The sequence below is a fragment of the Macaca nemestrina genome, chromosome 6 (assembly GCF_043159975.1).
Source record: "Macaca nemestrina isolate mMacNem1 chromosome 6, mMacNem.hap1, whole genome shotgun sequence".
Lineage (NCBI taxonomy): Eukaryota > Metazoa > Chordata > Mammalia > Primates > Cercopithecidae > Macaca > Macaca nemestrina.
In genome coordinates this window covers 165996333-166014253 of record NC_092130.1, presented here as the reverse complement: position 1 = coordinate 166014253, position 17921 = coordinate 165996333, and positions in this window count along the sequence as shown.

Genomic DNA, 17921 nt, shown 5'->3' with positions numbered 1-17921 from the left:
CAATTGCCCTCGTATCTTTAGGTCTTCATTCTGAAGGTTCTTGTGTTGTGGAAAACTATGATCAAACATATTTGTATGCCTTATTTCCCCCATTTTCTGTGTTTTGTCAGTTTTGGTTTTCAGTGACTCATCAGAGGGCAAAGGGGCCTTTTTCCCTTATCCCCCTCATAATCAATGCACTCAAGTATGTTCTAATGCAACCAAGAATACATTTGGAGAAAATTAATGCTATTGACGATTACTGAAAAGTGGCTCATGCCTGTAATCCCAGCACTTTGGGAGGCCGAGGTGGGAGGATCACCTGAGGTCAGGAGTTTGAGACCAGCCTGCCCAATATGGAGAAACCCTGGCTCTACTGAAAATACAAAAATTAGCCAGGCATGGTGGCAATCCCAGCTACTCGGGAGGCTGAGGCAGGAGAATCGCTTGAACCCAGGAGGCAGAGGTTGCAGTGAGCTGAGATCATGCACTGTGTTCTACCCTGGGCGACAGAGCAAGACTCTGTCTCAAAAAAAAAAAAGAAAAGAAAAGAAAAGAAAGTTGTTTCTTTGTGAAACAGAGGTACTATTAGAAAGCATTTTAATGTGCTTTCTGTTTGTACTTTGGGTATGCTACTTTATCCCTGCTCAGCCCAAGGTAAGGTACAGTTCTGGGGTAAGTAAATGGTATTTCCAAGGGAAATACCAAGGGAAACAAAAGTTAATAGTCAACTCCTGACATTCAAAATAGGTTTTTGCTGCCAAACAATAGATTTGAAACCAGGTTTGCCTAGAGAAGATTCCCCAAATTAGCACATAGGAGAGAACAACAGAAAAGGTAAGGAAGAAGACATGTTGTCTTGATCACATATTTCCAGAACAGAGTCCAGAGAAAGGAGGGGTGCCACTGGAGCTGAGGGGAATGCTGAGAGCTTGAGGCTTTTGCTCCATTTTAATGTTTGGAACCCTGGGAGGAGATCATCTTAAGGCTTGCTCCCTTGTGGACCTGGGGGAAAGCCACTTTGAAGTAGACTAGGAAACAGAGAGTGGGCCCGGATCTAATTTGCCTGAGTTGTTCTTGCTTCTGGAGGGTCATGGAAGCGACCTAGAATTTCTCTCCTGCTCATGGGGTTGGAGGTGGGGAGGGAGACACAGAAGGTGGCTGTTTCCGGATAGCAGGTCTTGGCCCAGGGCCCACGGTGGAGAGGAGCCAGAGGCCAAGGAGAACACTCAGGCTACGAGCTAACAGAGGATGGGCAGGCCTCCTGTGCCTCGGAGAGACAGGGAGGCCAGCTCAATGAGAAAGGAGCACCTGGCCAGGTGACAGTAATCTTTTATTTTTACCTGATAAAGGAAGATCGTAGCATAGTACCTGCGTGATCACATTTTCCTCAACAGCAGAACCCGGAAGGACAGGCTTCAAGAACTCGATGGTGGTTGCAGTGGTTGTTAGGATTGTAGATAATCTTGACTTTCTTCCTTCTGCTTCTCTTTTTCTGATATATATTGTAATGACAAAGTGTTAATTTTATGAAAAGAAAAAGTAAAGCTATTTAAAAAAAAAAAAAGAATCAGACTAGAGACATTACTCTGTAACTTTTTAATCTTTCAAAGCCATCCCTATAAGTTTGTAGACATATCTCTTTTTCTCATTTTTATTTATTTATTTATTTTGAAACAGAGTCTAACTCTGTCATCCAGGCTGGAGTGCAGTGGTACGATCACAGCTCACTGCAACCTCCCCTTCCTGGGCTCAAGCAGTTCTCACGTCTCAGCCTCTTGAGTAGCTGGGATTACAGGCATGTGCCACTATGCCCAGCTAATTTTTGTGTTTTTAATAGAGACTCGGTTTTGCTGTGTTGGCCAGGCTGGTCTCGAGCTCCTGACTTCAAGTGATCTGCCTGCCTTGGCCTCCCAAAGTGCTGGGATTACAGATATGAGCCAATATTTCTGGACTTTTTTTTTTTCTAAAAAGCATGCATATACTTTTACACAAGTACAATCATAATTTTTGGTTCAGTCTCCTTTTTCCTTTCCTTTTGCCCTCTATTGTCCCCACCCTCCAGTTTCCTAGGAAAAGTGTTAGCCATCTGCGTACTCTTTAGTACTTTTTTTCTATCTAACCATATGCCTTATGACCATATATGACTATGCATACAGACTTGCATACATCATATACTTGTATAAAAACATTTAGATTCACACATATGTAAACACATTTATAAGTGGGTATTTTGTTACATTACAAAGATGGGATCATACTATGAACTTATCTCTGCATCTTATCTTTTGTATTCACTATCACCTCCTAGAAATTCTCCAAGTCAACTGGCGTAACTCCTATTCATTTTTTTTGAATGGTTCTTTAATACTCTATGTTGTTGTCATTCATCCATCTGTAAGAGTTCCTAGCACTTCTTTTATTATTGATTCTTTTTTTTTTTTTTTTTTGAGACAGAGTCTCGCTCTGTCGCCCAGGCTGGAGTGCAGTGGTGCAATCTCGGCTCACTGCAAGCTCCGCCTCCCGGGTTCACGCCATTCTCCTGCCTCAGCCTCCTGAGTAGCTGGGACTACAGGCGCCCGCCACCGCGCCCGGCTAATTTTTTGTATATTTAGTAGAAACGGGGTTTCACCGTGGTCTCGATCTCCTGACCTTGTGATCCGCCCGCCTCGGCCTCCCAAAGTGCTGGGATTACAGGCGTGAGCCACCGCGCCTGGCTATTATTGATTCTTGAAGATGGTGGCTGTTTGGCCACTATGATTTGAAAGCTTATGATATGTTCTATACTTTAAATAAGTATAGCATTTTTTAAGTTAATTTAATGATGTTAATACACCTAGATTTTTATCCACTTATTTCTAATGACATTCAAATATGCCTTTCTTTCTTTTCTTTTCTTTTCTTTTCTTTTCTAGAGACAAGTTCTTGTTCTCTATCCCAAGCTGGAGTGCAGTGGTGCAATCAGAGCTCACTGCAGCCTTGACCTCCTGGGCTCAAGTTGATCCTCCCACTCCAGCCTCCTGAGTAGTTAGGGCTACAGGCATGAGACACACACCTGGCTAATTTTTAAAAAAATTTTGTAGAGCCAGGATCTCGCTTTGTTGCCCAGGCTAATCTTGAACTCCTGGTCTCCAGCAATCCTCCCACTTCGGCCTCCCAAAGCTCTGCAGGGATTACAGTTGTGAGCCACTGCGTCCAGCCTCAAATATGTTTTTCTCTTCCAGGGCCAAGACAATACTCTTTGGTTAATACAAGCCCTAGAGCATAACAATGCAGGACAATTAATCAATAAATATTTGAGAATCTCTATTATGTCAGATACAAACTTCTCTTTAATTAGTGGTTTGTCACAAAAGTCTTTAATAGGACTTGTGCAGTTTTCTGTGGAGAAACTAACAATGGGTCCAAATCAAGGAGGTGAGACTTTCATTTGAATTAACCAGTTAGTAGAAAATGGGCTTGATCTTCAGAAGGCAATAAGGATTTTATGGTTTTACTAAAATTTTCATTGCAATTATTACATAGAGTGTTTTGCATTCAGGTATAGCCCATATCTGGTTTTTAGAGGTTAGTAAAAGAACAGCTTCCTATTGTTAATCTCTCTTTAACCTCTCTAGCAATTAGCTTATTTTCTAAAGATTTGAGTTATAGACCACCAATACTGAATTAAGATAACTCCTAGTTAGGCATGTAAGTCAAATTTTAAAAAGATTTTATGCATCTATATCCTTATTTAAGTCTTATGACTTTTTTGGGTAATGAATCTCATCGTTTGACAACAGATGAAGATTACGCTTTTCATTTTAGTTTGCCAAGAGTTTTAGATCATGCTAACAAAGCCAATATTGCTTAGCTGAGCTAACTCTAATGACAGTTTATAAATCACTTCCTATCATTTTAACCACAGGAAGAAGAGGTTGTTAGCCTGTTATACTTGCTTTAAATGTCTAACTGTGGCTTCCATTATAAACAAAAATTATGAAACACACTCATCCACTGTCATGAACTTTTGACTATTAAAAACAAGTACATAATAAAACCTTTTACTCTTAAGCTTAATTTTAAAACCAGGTGTGAGGGCAAAGAGTTTTGCTAATGTTGAACACAGGTCTTCAATCACAGGGACGATTTGTGGTGTGTGATGGATGAGGTTGATATATTTTTTAAAAAATTCTACTTTCTTCTTTGCAGGAAATAAAATCAGAATTACCCGAGAATCTGTCCCATGGTCTCTTGACTGTATCAGTCACTCGACAATGGATAGAAGTCACAGCATCTTTAACAGACAGTCAAGAGACTTAAACGGGGGGCACTGAATTGCTGGGAAAGCTAACGGCTTGTCGAGAGTGGTAGGGTCCCTTTTGATTACAAGGCGTAATCACCACCTTTGCCTTCTGAATGTTTTGCTTCTCATTGCATCTCATCTCCGAGGATGACAGAGAAGGTGAAATGCAGGCAGCTGTGGTGAAAGATCTGGTGTGAGGGAGCGTTCTCCACCACCCACACATCCTTACCCAGTGTGGGCTGAGTTCCGGCTGGCTGCTTTTCCCAACCTCCAGGCTGACTCACTCTGGGCTTGTAACCTCGTCATAGCCTCTGTCTCTGCCTTATTTGTCCCACAGGCAGGGCTGGCCCCCTGGCTTACGAGTACCGGGAAGGCATCGTAGGCTTCTTAGGGTCTCCTAGTGCTAGAACTGGAAGAGATCTTTGCACATCCCCTCAGTCCCCTGGCTTTGCTGATGATGGAGTTGAAGCCCGAGAGAAGGTTTTGTGGTCAAGTCTAAGTGGGTTCAGATTTCTTATCTCCAAATATGTCGCTTTTTTTGAGTCTCACTCTGTCGCCCAGGCTGGAGTGCGGTAGCACAATCTCAGCTCACTGCATCCTCTGCCTCCCCGGTTCAAGAGATTCTCCTGCCTCAGCCTCTTGAGTAGCTGGGACCATGAGGCTTGCACCATCATGCCTGGCTAATTTTTGTATTTTTAGTAGAGACAGGGTTTCACCATGTTGGTCAGGCTGGTCTCGAACTCCTGACCTCAAGTGATCCACCTGCCTTGGCCTCCCAAACTGCTGGGATTACAGGCGTGAACCATGGCGCCTGGCCTACCAGATATGTCATTTCTACTCCACTAGGCTCGTTATACTTGTTCACAATTCTTCCTAATAGAGACTCATCCCTTTAGAATTACTAGAGTCCTGAGTCAAACACCCTTTCGGAGAGGCCAACCTGGGTGCGAAATTGTCAGACAACTATCTTATTAGAGAAGATGGTGATAAGTCAGGGTACTGAGGGTATGGAACCTTTGTTGAGCAAGATGACAAGATTTCCTCTGGGGCAGGAGGCTCTGGCCTGGGCTGCTGCTGCTGCAGGTGACTGGCTGAGAAGAGAGAAGGGGCAAAATGGAAGCTGTCCTTTTGTCTACATCATGGTCTCCTCTGTGGCTTTCTTCCATCCAAGCCTGCCCTACTACCAGCACTTACCAGCTGCTTTCACAACGTGGAGTGCTAATCTGTGCATCTCAAGGATGTGTAGGGACCATTGTGTCTCCGACTATGTTCATCTTTGAGCTTCTTGGCTGAGAGTTCCTCCATGGAGATGCCTTTGGATCATGAAAACTTCCAGCTGCATTTGCTGCTCAACTCCTTTTAGCCTCTGTTGTCCCCAAAATATTTTTGTTACCTAAAATGAAGGAAAATTGATTTCTAATTCTGGATGATGTCAAATTATGACAACTCCATCAGGGTTTAGGTAGGATTACATTTCCTTATAAATAGTATATATAGTTTAAATTCTGAATGGGCCTAAATGACTTCCTTATATATTTTTTCTTTACGTCAAAAAATCAGAAAGCAAGCTACATTTTACCGTGTTCTCTTGGAACTTTCCGAAGAAAACTCTACTAGTGTGGACTGCCAGGTACAAGTAGTGACTGAAATAAAGGAACTTTTGGAAACACAGAGCCTTTATAATAGAACTAGTGACTATGTTCAGTAAAAGAGGTAAGCACACCTTAGCTGTAGACAGCATCTGAGCTCCCCTTTCTGTAATGTCTTTCACTGATCCCCGCTCAGGCTGGAGAGACTCATGACCAGGATTCCAAGTGAGTCCTTTTTTTCTTTTAAACAAAGTCTGTCTCTGTTGCCCAGGCTGGAGTGCAGTGGCGCAACCTTGGCTCACTGCAACCTCTCCCTCCCAGACTCAAGCCATTCTCCTGCCTCAGCCTCTCGATAGCTGGAACTACAGGTGCACCCCAACATGCCTGGCTAATTTTCTTGTATTTTCGGTAGAGATGTGTTTTTGCCATGTTGGCCAGGCTGGTCTGGAACTCCTGATCTCAGGCGATCTGCCCACCTTGGCCTCCCAAAGTGCTGGAATTACAGGCATGAGCCACCATGCCCCCCCTAAGTGAATCTTAATTCAAGTTACTTAAACGTTATCCCAAATGGGTTTTATGAGATACCATAGGTTATTTTGTAAAAAAAAAAAAAAAAAAATACTAGGCATGATTTTTTTTTGCCCTTTAAATTGTGTTTTAGGCCGGGCATGGTGGCTCACGTCTGTAATTCCAGCACTTTGGAAGGCCAACGCAGGCGGATCACAAGGTCAAGAGATCAAGACCATCCTGGCCAACATGGTGAAACCCCGTCTCTACTAAAAATACAAAAATTAGCTGCGCATGGTGGTGGCCCACCTATAGTCCCAGCTACTTGGAAGGCTGAGGCAGGAGAATCGCTTGAACCCCAGAAGCGGAGGTTGCAGTGAGCCGAGATCGCATCACTGTACTCCAGCCTAGTGACAGAGCAAGACTCTGTCTTAAAAAATAAAAAAAATAAAAAATAAAAATAAATAAATAAATAAATAAAATAAGATAAGTTGTATTTTAAAAGTAGATGAGGCCGGGTGTGGTGGCTCATACCCATAATCCCAGCACTTTGGGAGACTAAGGGGGAAGGATCACTTGAGCCCAGGAGTTCGAGATCAGCCTGGGCAATATGGCAAGAACTCATCTCTGCAAAGCATGTAAAAAAGTGACCTGGGTGTAGTGGCGTGTGCCTGTGGTCCCAGCTACTTGGGAGACTGAGGCAGGAGGATTGCCTGAGCCCCAGGGATTGAGACTGCAGTGAGTCGTGTTCATGCCACTGTACTCCAGCTTGGGGCGACAGAGTGAGACCCTGTCTCCAAAAAAAAAAAAAAAAAAAGATGTAAGAAATCTATTTAACACATAGAATGTTCCATCCATCAATGACACTGAGACAGGCTTTTACTGGCATACTGTCAAATGGGCATGAGTACTGTCTCAGACGACCAATGATCTATGCTGTGTACTGCATTCCTCAACTTCAATATATATTAGTCATGCTATTTCATGCACTTAGGATACTAAACAATTATATTACACTGTGTTATTATATATATGTTTTTAATCCACGGTTCCTGGCTTGCCACTCCCATCGTTTTTGTTATAATATGGGGGCACTTTAGTACTCAGTAGACCCCAGAAAACAGAATCTTTCTCTCTGATCTTCCCCTGCCCTCCTTTCACCTGCTTTATTTTTCTTCCCAAGGTAGAAATCTCCCACCTTTTTGTCTTGGAGCTGTCCATAAAGAAATTCCCTGACCTACCTTGTTTGATTATAGGTCCTAAGACCCTCCTTCTAAAGAGGGTTCTACTCCATGCCCTGGAGGAAGGACTGCTGCACAGAGGGACCAGGAAGAACGTGAACAGACAGGCCTTGCGGGCTTTTCCTTCTCCGCCTATTCGCATTAGACCATACCCTTTTTGTCCAATGCTATTTCCGCACAATGGTCAATCATGCTTATTCAGGGAAGTCTCCATAGAAGGCCCAAGAGGACTGCTGAACGCACGGATGCTGACCAAGAACTGATCCATGTGCCGGGAGGGTGATGCCCCTCAGCTCCACAGGGACAGAAGCTCGTGTGCTTGGGACCTGTCCAGACCTCATCCTGTGTGTCTCCATCTGCGTGTTTATTTGTATCCTTTAAGATACCCTTCATAATAAACTGGTAAACTTAAGTAAGTGTTTCCTTGAGTTGTGAGCCACTCTAAGAAGTTAAACCCCAAAAAGGGGAACCCCAACTTGAAGTCCTAAGTTCCAGAGGCCTGGACTTTGGATTGGTGGGAAAGAGGCGGTGGCCTTGTGGGACTGAGCCCTTAACCTGTGGGTTCCAAGGCTATCTCCGGGTAGATAGCGTCAGAATTGAATTGACTTGGGAGGACACCCAGCTGGTGCCTGCTGCAGAATTGGTTGGTTGCTTGGTGTGTGAAGGGAGCTCCCCCACATTTGGTCACAGAAGTCTGTGTTGTTGTTGAGTGAGAATAGAGAACACTTTGGGTGTGAGTTTTTCACACACATATGCAAACCTCCTTCCCAAGATCTATAGCTGACAGAGGAAGATTACATGAAAAGTGAGGTATTGTGAAACTCAAACTATATCGGATATAAATGAGCCAAAATAGGTATTTGATTTTGTTGTTGTTGTTGTTTGTTTTTTGAGACGGAGTCTTACTCTATTGCCCAGGCTGGAGTGCACTGGCACGATCTTGGCTCACTGCAACCTCTGCCTCCTGGGTTCAAGTGATTGTCCTGCCTTAGCCTCCCGAGTAGCTGGAATTACAGGCGTGCACCACCACACCTGGCTAATTTTTGTATTTTTAGTAGAGATGGGGATTTCACCGTGTTGGCCAGGCTGGTCTCGAACTCCTGACCTCAAGTGATCCACTTGCCTCAGCCTTCCAAAATGCTGGGATTACAGGCGTGAGCTACCAGGCCCAGCCAAAATAGGAATATTTTAAAGAGAATATTAATAGTCATAGTCTTTGATTTCTATAGAAATTACTCAACATAAACAATACATTTAAAAGCAGCCTAATTAATGATTACCCAATTATTGTAACACCAGAAGGTCGCATCTCTCCCTTTGCTACCGTGTACTTGTAGGAAATAGGATTTTTTCATATTGTTCTTTAGTGTTGTTGCTGGGATCCTTGGGTTTAGTATAACCAAATGAGTTCATAGTCAGACTGTAGCTGAGGCAGGAAAATAGGGTCTGGAGGCAGGGAACATAAGGTCGATTCACACTTCAGCTATGACAGAAAACATCCTCTCTATTTACATAGGGGGGGTACACCAAGTCACCAATGAGATCCTCTAGAGGGTATTTAAACCCCTCACAATTCTGTAACTGGGTCCTGGAGCCCCTGTGCTTGACCTGCTCCCACACTCTGGAGTGTACTTTCAATAAATTTCTGCTTTTGTTGCTTCATTCTTTCCTTGCTTTGTTTGTGCATTTTGTCCAATTCTTCGTTCAGGACGCCAAGAACCTGGACACCCTCCACCGCTAACATAGCTACTTACTCTCACTTTGAGCAAATTATCTAATCTTACTAAACTTTATTTATAGAACTTTTTTTGTTTTTTTTTTTTCTTTTTTTTTCTCTTTTTTTTGAGACAGAGTCTTGCTCTGTCACCCAGACTGGAGGGTAGTAGCATGATCTTGGCTCACTGCAACCTCTGCCTCTCGGGTTCAAGGGGTTCTCCTGCCTCAGCCTCTGGAGTAGCTAGCTGGGATTACAGGCATGTGCCACCATGACCGGCTAATTTTTGTATTTTTAGTAGAGAAAGGGTTTCGCCGTGTTGGCCAGGCTGGTCCTGAACTCCTGACCTCAGGTGATCTGCCCACCTCAGCCTCCCGAAGTGCTAGGATTACAGGCGTGAGCCACCACGCCTGGCTTATAGAGCACGTTTTTATTTATAAAGTAAAAAAAAAAAAAAAAAAAAAAAAAAGGCAACAGATATCCCAAAGGATTATTTTGAGGGTGACATGTAAACTGTTTAGTGCAGTGTCTGGTATGTAATAAACAGTCACTGCGGATTAGCTGTTTTTATTAGTTATTATTAATGCTGTAGCATATATCAAGATTGGTTCATGTTTCCTTCCAGTAGCATATTAAAAGATACAAAATTTTGAATTCCCACTTTATTTTTTGCTGTATTAAAAAAGTTTACAAATATTAATTAAATTGGGGGTCATTTCTTTATTTTTGAGATGAATTCTCACTCTTGTCACTCAGGCTGAAGTGCAATGACGCAATCTCGGCTCACTGCAACCTCCACCTCCTGGGTTCAAGAGATTCTCCTGCCTCAGCCTCTTGAGTAACTGGGATTACAGATGTGTGTCACCACGCCTGGCTAATTTTTGTATTTTTAGTAGAGATGACGTTTCACCATGTTGGCCAGGCTGGTCTCAAACTCCTGACCTCAGGCAATCTGCCCGCCTCCACCTCCCAAAGTGCTGGGATTACAGGCATGAGCCACCGCGCCTGGCTGATTGGAGGTCATTTCTTGTAGCAACACAGGTTTGTATTTTATCTAAACACCTGTTAGCTTTTAAGAGATTTTCTTGGTTTGGGTGCAGTGGCTCTAATCCCAGCACTTTGGGAGGTCAAGGCGGGAGGATTGCTTGAGGCCAGGAGTTTGAGACCAGCCTGGGCAATAAAAGTGAGACCTCCATTTCTGAAAAAAAAAAGAATAGCTGAGCGTAGTGGTTCGTGCCTGTAGTCTTAACTAACTGCTCGGGAGGCTGAGGCAGAAGGATCACTTGAGCCCAGGAATTCCAGGCTGCAGTGTGCTATGACCAGTCCACTGTACTCTGGCCTGGGTGACAGACTGAGACCCTATCTCTAAAAGAAATTTTTTAAAAAAGCCAAGAGTGTTTTTTGGTCAAATGAGCTTGGGAAGTAATGAGATAAGCTTTTTTTTTTTTTTTTTTTTTTTTTTTTTTTTTTTTTTTTTTTGAGACAAAGTCTCACTCTGACACCCAGGCTGGAGTGTGGTGGCGTGATCTCAACTCACTGCAACCTCTACCTCCCAGGTTCAAGCAATTCTCTGCCTCAATCTCCTGAGTAACTGGGATTACAGGCACCCGCCACCACGATCAGCTAATTTTTGTATGTTTAGTAGAGACGGGGTTTCACCATCTTGGCCAGGCTGGTCTTGAACTCCTGACCTCATGATCCACCCACTTTGGCCTCCCAAAGTGCTAGGATTACAGGTGTGAGCCACCGCACCCAGACCTGAGATAAGCTTTTATTTATCTATATCAAGAGAAAAAAATGCTAAACACAGTAATAAGACTGCAATGACTTTTCTATGCCCTCATATACCATATTTGATTTAAACAATATCCTGTAGATGAATGCACAAGTTGTTTGTCACTTTTTGGCACCATGAATAGTGCAGAACATGCATAGTTGATAGAAAATGAAATATAAAATTGTATCAGTTGAAAACTCTTTTCGAATGACTATAAAATGGACCCCAAAGCTTAAAGACATATGACTCATTTGTTGCTAGTGGGAATATGAAATAGTGCAACCACTGTGGAAAACAGTTTGGTGGCTCCTCAAAATGTTAAACATAGAATATTGTTTGACTCAGCAGTTCCATTCCTAGGCGTATACCCAAGACAATCAAGAACAGATGTTCAAACAAAAACTTGTACAGGAAAGTTTAGAGCAGCCCAATTTATAATAGCCAAAAGGTGGAAAACCCTCAAATTATCCATCAAGAAATTAATGGATAACAAATTGTCATATATTCATACAACAAAATATTACTCATACAATGAAATATTATTCATACAATGAAATATTATTCATCCATAAAAAGGAATGAAGTACTGACGCTTGTTACAATGTAAACATGCTCAGTTAAAGAAGCAGGCACAAAAGGTCACATGTTGTTTGCTTCCTTTTATAAAAAATATCCATAATAGGTAAATCCATGGAGTCAGAAAACAGATTCGTGGCTGTGTGGGACTGAAGGGAAGCAGAGGAGAGTAGCTCCTTAATGAACACAGGTTTCCTTTTGGAGTGATACAAATGTTTGGGAACTTGATAGTGGTAATGGTTGTACACCATTGTAAATGTATGAAAAAATACTGAGTTGTACACTTTTAAATGGTTAAAATGGTACATTTTTATGTGTATTTACCACCATAAAAAAACAGAAAATTGCTTCATGGTACCCCCAAAATACCAATATGTGAAAAACCTGAATTCAGCTGGAGTTGTATTTTCAAGTAATTTGTTTTTGTGATCCAGTGGCCGTCTCACTCAAATTGCTTTCGTCTGAATTATTTCCTGTTAAACTGTGAGGGATCCTTCTTCTGGGAATGGTATTAGGCATTTTTGCCCCAATCTCCTGAACTGGAGTTAATTGAAAGGCATTTTGATCAAAATAAGAAATCTGTAGTTTAGAAGAGGTGCTGTCATAGAAATCCATTTCCCAATAGACACCTCTTGTTTATACTCCTCTTTTTATTCCTTCTTTTAATTTTTTCTTTTCCCTCTCCCTCTTTGCATTTTCCCCTTAATTGTTGCTTATATTTAAGGCTGTCCAGGAATATGCAAGAACATTGTTTTTGTGGCACCAAGAATTTGGAGTGGATGGTATTCTTGCCTCTTAGATTGAGACAATCCAGTCCTTAAAAACACTCAGTAGACAAATTGGGCTCTGATAAAGAATTTCCTGGGTTCGGATTCATGTCAGTATGTATATTATGAACACAACTTTCTTTTTAAAACAATAGCAGGGAAATGTCTCTATTTCTGGTCAATTCTTTTCACAATTTACTGTCAGGTAGCTTTAAAAGAAACATGGTAGCAGGGCATGGTGGCTCACACCTGTAATCCCGCACTTTGGGAGGTCGAGGTAAGTGGATTGCTTGAGGCCAGAAATTCAAAACCAGCCTGGGCCACATGACGAAACCCCGTTTCTACAAAATGTACAGCCACACATAGTGGTGTGGACCTGTAGTCCCAGCTACTCAGGATCCCAAGAGGTTGAGGCTGCAGTGAGCCATGATGATGCCACTGCACTCCAGCCTGGCTGACACAATGAGACCCTGTCTCAAAAAAAAAAAAAAAAAGAAAAAGAAAAAAAGAAAAAAAAAAGAAAAGATAACATGATGTTTATTGCTTTTTAAACTTTTCCCTGAAAGTGGTTTTAAAAAAGCCAATGTGACTGATATTTAACATGAGAGAATATGAGAGCTAGAACTATCGAATTGGAATTTTAAAAATATACTATGATTTACCAAGTAAAGGATTTTTTATTGAAGTGAAATTCACAAGACATACAACTAATCATTTCAGAGCGCACAATTCAGTAGCATTCAGTGCATTCACAACATGGGGCAACCACCACCTGTCTGTTATTTGGAGACTTTTTCATTACTCCAGAATAGCCTGCACCCATTAAGTAATCACTCTCTGTTTCCCTCCTTCCCCATCCCCTGGGAACCATTAATCTGCTTTCTGCCTCTATGGATTTACCTGCTTTTGACATTTCATATAAAAGGAATCATACGATATGTGACTTTTTGTGCCTGGCTTCTTTCACTTAGCATGTTTTCAAGGTTCATCTATGTTGTAGCAATTGTCAGTAGTAACATTATTCCTTTTTATGGCAGAATAATATTTCATTGTATGAATATGCCACAATTTGTTATCCATTAATTTCTTGATGGATAATTTGAGAGGTTTTCACCTTTTGGCTATTGTAAATAGTGTTGCTACAAACATTCCTGTACAAGTTTTTGTTTGAACATCTGTTTTTGATTGTCTTTGGTAATACCTAGGAATGGAATTGCTGGGTCAAACAACGTTCTATGTTTAACATTTTGAGGAACCACCGAACTGTTTTCCACAGTGGCTGCAAAATTTTAAATTTCCACCAGCAATGTATGAGGGTTCCTATTTCTTCACATTATACTGATTCTTTTTTTTTTTTATTATAGACATCCTAGTAGGTGCAAAGTAGTATATTAAAAGTCTTTTTGTGTGATTGTTGGCTATACGTATACCTTCTTTAGAGACATGTCTATCCAAATTCTTTGTCCATTTGTAAATTTGATTTTTTGTCTTTTTGTTCTTGAGTCATAACAGTGGTTTATATATATGATTCAAAAATATTTTCTCCCATTCTGTAAGTTGACTGTTTAGTTTCTTGATAATATCTTTTAATGTACAAAATGTTCTAAAGTTTATGAAGTCCAGTGTATCTATTTTTTCTTTTGTTGCCCATGCTTTTTGTGTCAAATATAAGAACCCACTTCCAAATATGACTTAATGAAGATTTACTCCTATGTTTTACTCCTTAAGCTTTTGTTTTGTTTAGGTCATTGATTTTCTTTCAGTTAATTTTTGATTATGGAGTGAGGTAAGAATTCAACTTTAATTTTTTGCATGTGTTCACACAATTTTCCCAGAATCATTTGTCAAAGAGGCTATTCTTTCCTCATTGAATGATCTTCGCACCCTTGACAAAAAGCAATTGGCCATAGATGTTTGGGTTTATTTCTGGACTGTTAATTCCATTCCATTGTGCTCTATCTATGCTGATGCCAGCACCACACTGTTTGGATTATTGTAGCTTTGTAGTAAGTTTGAAATCAATCAGTGTGAGTCTTCCAACTTTATTTTTTCTTTTTTCAACATTGTTTTGGCTATTTGTAATTCCACATGGATTTGAGGATTGACTTTTCCATTTTTGCAAAAAAATGCAAAATTGGCATTTTGATAGGGGTTGCATTTAACCTATGGATTGCTTTGGGGACTATTGACATCTTCATCACAATATTAAGTCTTCCTATTCATTATTATTTTCATTTATTTAGGTCTTTTAAAATCTCCTACAGTAATATTTTGTAGTCTTCAGTGCACAAGTCTTTCATCTCCCTGATTAATTTTATTGCAAGGGTTTTATTCTTTTGGATGCAATTGTAAATGGAATTGTCTTCTTTCTTTTTTTTCTAATATTAGCAGGAGTTGACAGGAAGGAACCGTTTTCTTAATTTCCTCTTTGAATTGTTTGTTGCTGATGTATAAAATCCCAGTTTAGTTTTGCACATTGATCTTGTACCCTGTAACTTTGCTGAATTTGTTCATCAGTTCTTGTCATTTTTTGGTGGATTCTTTGGGATTTTCTTGTAATATATAAAATTATGTCATCTGGAAATATGTGTTGTTTTAAAACTTCCTTCTCAATCTGGATATCTGGATGCCTTTTATTTATTTATTCATGCCAAATTGCCCTGGCTAGGACTTCTGGTACAATATTGAATAGCAATGGTGAAGATGGGAATGAGATAAGAATACTTGCTTCCACTACTGCTATTCAATATCCCACTGAAAGTAATGGATTTTGCAGGACATCTTTCATGTATTACAGTTCACAAAGTAAAGCCAGTGGCTCAATAATGCCCCACCTTTTCTGAGATTATATTGTTTTTTGGCAAATTTATGGTACAGAATATACATATTTTGGAACATAGAAATATTGGAATAGTCCTCTTAGGAGGAAGACAATGAATATCTCAAAGCTATATGTCTCACTCTAAAAGAAGACTAGCTCTACTTTCTGAAAAAACCCCATTGATTCAGAGTTGTTCCTTAAATTAGGGCTATTGATTTACTCAGGGCGTTTTCCTTAGACACGTCTGGTTCTGTCTTATAATGTGTAATGCATTCAAAGGGAGGATGGAGAATAGGGAACTGCCAGCAGCTGACAGTGGGAGAAATGGCCATTGGCAACAAGGGACAATGTGGAAGAAAAGTCGAGTGAGAAGGAGTTCAGGGAAAGGGCAAGCTAAATGCTAATTACTGCAGTGGTCTTTGTGGTGTCACCATGTCGCTCCACAATGCAATGAATCACTTTTTTTTTTTTTTCTGAGTTCATTTTCTAGCCCCATTTCTGGACACTCTTGAATATCCTCTCTGCAGCCCCCTGGCCAGTGCAGAGGAGGGCAATGGGGACTGGGACATGGGATGCTGCTGGGGGCCAGGAGAGCACAGTCAATAACTTTTATATGACCTTGAGTTAGATGAAAGACTAAATTATATTTAGTATAAATCATTCAATACATTTAACAAAAAGTCTTATAAACATAAAATTTTAAAGTTCTCAGAAGGGAAGGGCTCACTTTCATGGATTTTATATTTATAGCATATATTTCATTTCTTATCAATGCCAGGGAAATTAATTATTACATGAAATGATGAAGCAATCTTTTACAGTAGAGTTCTTCTGGCCAGGCATGGTGGCTTACGCCTGTAATCCCAGCACTTTGGGAGGCTGAGGCAGGAGAATCACTTGAGGTCAGGAGTACAAGACCAGCGTGGCCAACGTGGTAAAATCCCATCTCTACTGAAAATACAAAAATTAGCTGGGCATGGTGGCACATGCCTGTAGTCCCAGCTACTCAGGAGGCTGAGGCAGGAGAATCACTTGAACCTGGGAAGCAGAGGTTGCTCTGAGCTGAGATCATGCCACTACACTCCAGAGTAGAGTAAGATAGAGTAAGATCCTGCCTCAAAAATAAAAACAAAAAAAAAGTTATTCTGACACATTTCTGATGAAAAGGATAGAGAAGGAATGTGAAACTTCTCAGTAACTTGTCCCTGTAAAACTGGATTGATGATTTTCTTCTATGAGAGCCTTCATAGGGGGTGATCTGAGTAAGTTCCACCAGTAAAAATTTAGACCAATGAGTAAAAGTTCATTTCCTAAGCAACTCAAGGTTGGGGATCACATAATTTATTGTCCAAACCAGGAAACTTTTGAGAAAGTAGTGGTGCACTGTGAATTATGCCAGGATGACAGGCGTAAACCAGTACTGTCTTGGGCAAACTGAGATGGATGGTCATTCCAACTAAAACCCTTAGGACCACTGGAGTTTTCTGTTTGTTTGTTTTTTTTTTGTTTTTTTTTTGTTTTTTTTTGTTTTTTTTGTTTTTTTTTTTGAGATGGAGTTTCTCTTTGTCACCCAGGCCGGAGTACAGTGGTGCAATGTTGGCTCACTGCAACCTCCGCCTCCTGAGTTCAACAATTCTTGTGCCTTAGCCTTCTGAGTAGCTGGGATTACAGGCACCGGCCATCACTCCCGGCTAATTTTTGTATTTTTAGTAGAGACGGATTTTCACATGTTGGCCAGGCTGGTCTCGAATTCCTGACCTCAATTGATCTGCCTGCCTCAGCCTCCCAAACTGCTAGGAATACAAGTGTGAGTCACCGTGCCTAGTTAAGTTTTTATTCTTATTGTTACAACTGCTTCATTATGGAAAAAAATTAGCAGCAGGAGAAACTTTTATTCTGTAAAGCGATAAACCAGATTTTCAATGGAGAGGAAAACGAGGTAAGAATCCACTGTTGTAATGGTTGCCCTTTCCGGTTCTCCCACAGTTTTTTAGAGTGGCCTATTTGGGAGATATGAGACTGGACTGAAGTCAATCCAAATCAACTTGATACTGAGTGTGGCCAAGACAGAGCTGCCTAGCGGGTTTAGGTTCACACAAAGACCAGGGTGAAGAGGAGCTGGTTTCAGCCCAGATCTTTTGGGCCATTTTTGTGCACCGTCTCCACTCCGGACTTCCTACCAATGAGGCAGCCTGGGACTCTCTCACTCTTACCAGGGCCCACCAAGTGTGGGAAAGTCCTAAGATTTGGCTGTAACTGGACTTGTTTCCAGGAATTAGCAGGAACTGAGCGGGATAACTCTTTTCATTAGGAATACATTTACTTCCTCACACTTTGTTGATAAGTAAATTTCACAGCAAAGCAATAACCAAAATAATGAAAGCTATTCCGTGAACATACTTAATCATGTGAATGGAATTCATGATTCCAAAGGCTAAAGGTAATGATGGTTAAAAATCGGAAACAATTAGTTTCTGATTTTTAAATCAGAATCACTTACTTAAAACCAAAGTAAGTAATTAGGCACGTGTTCTAAAGGTTACTTTTCTGGCATCAGCAGGACCTTACATTTAATAATTCGTTTTTGGTATATGATTATGAGTTTGTGGACCCCTATAATGAAGACATAGTGGACAAGGATGGCGATTGGAGCAACGATAAAAGT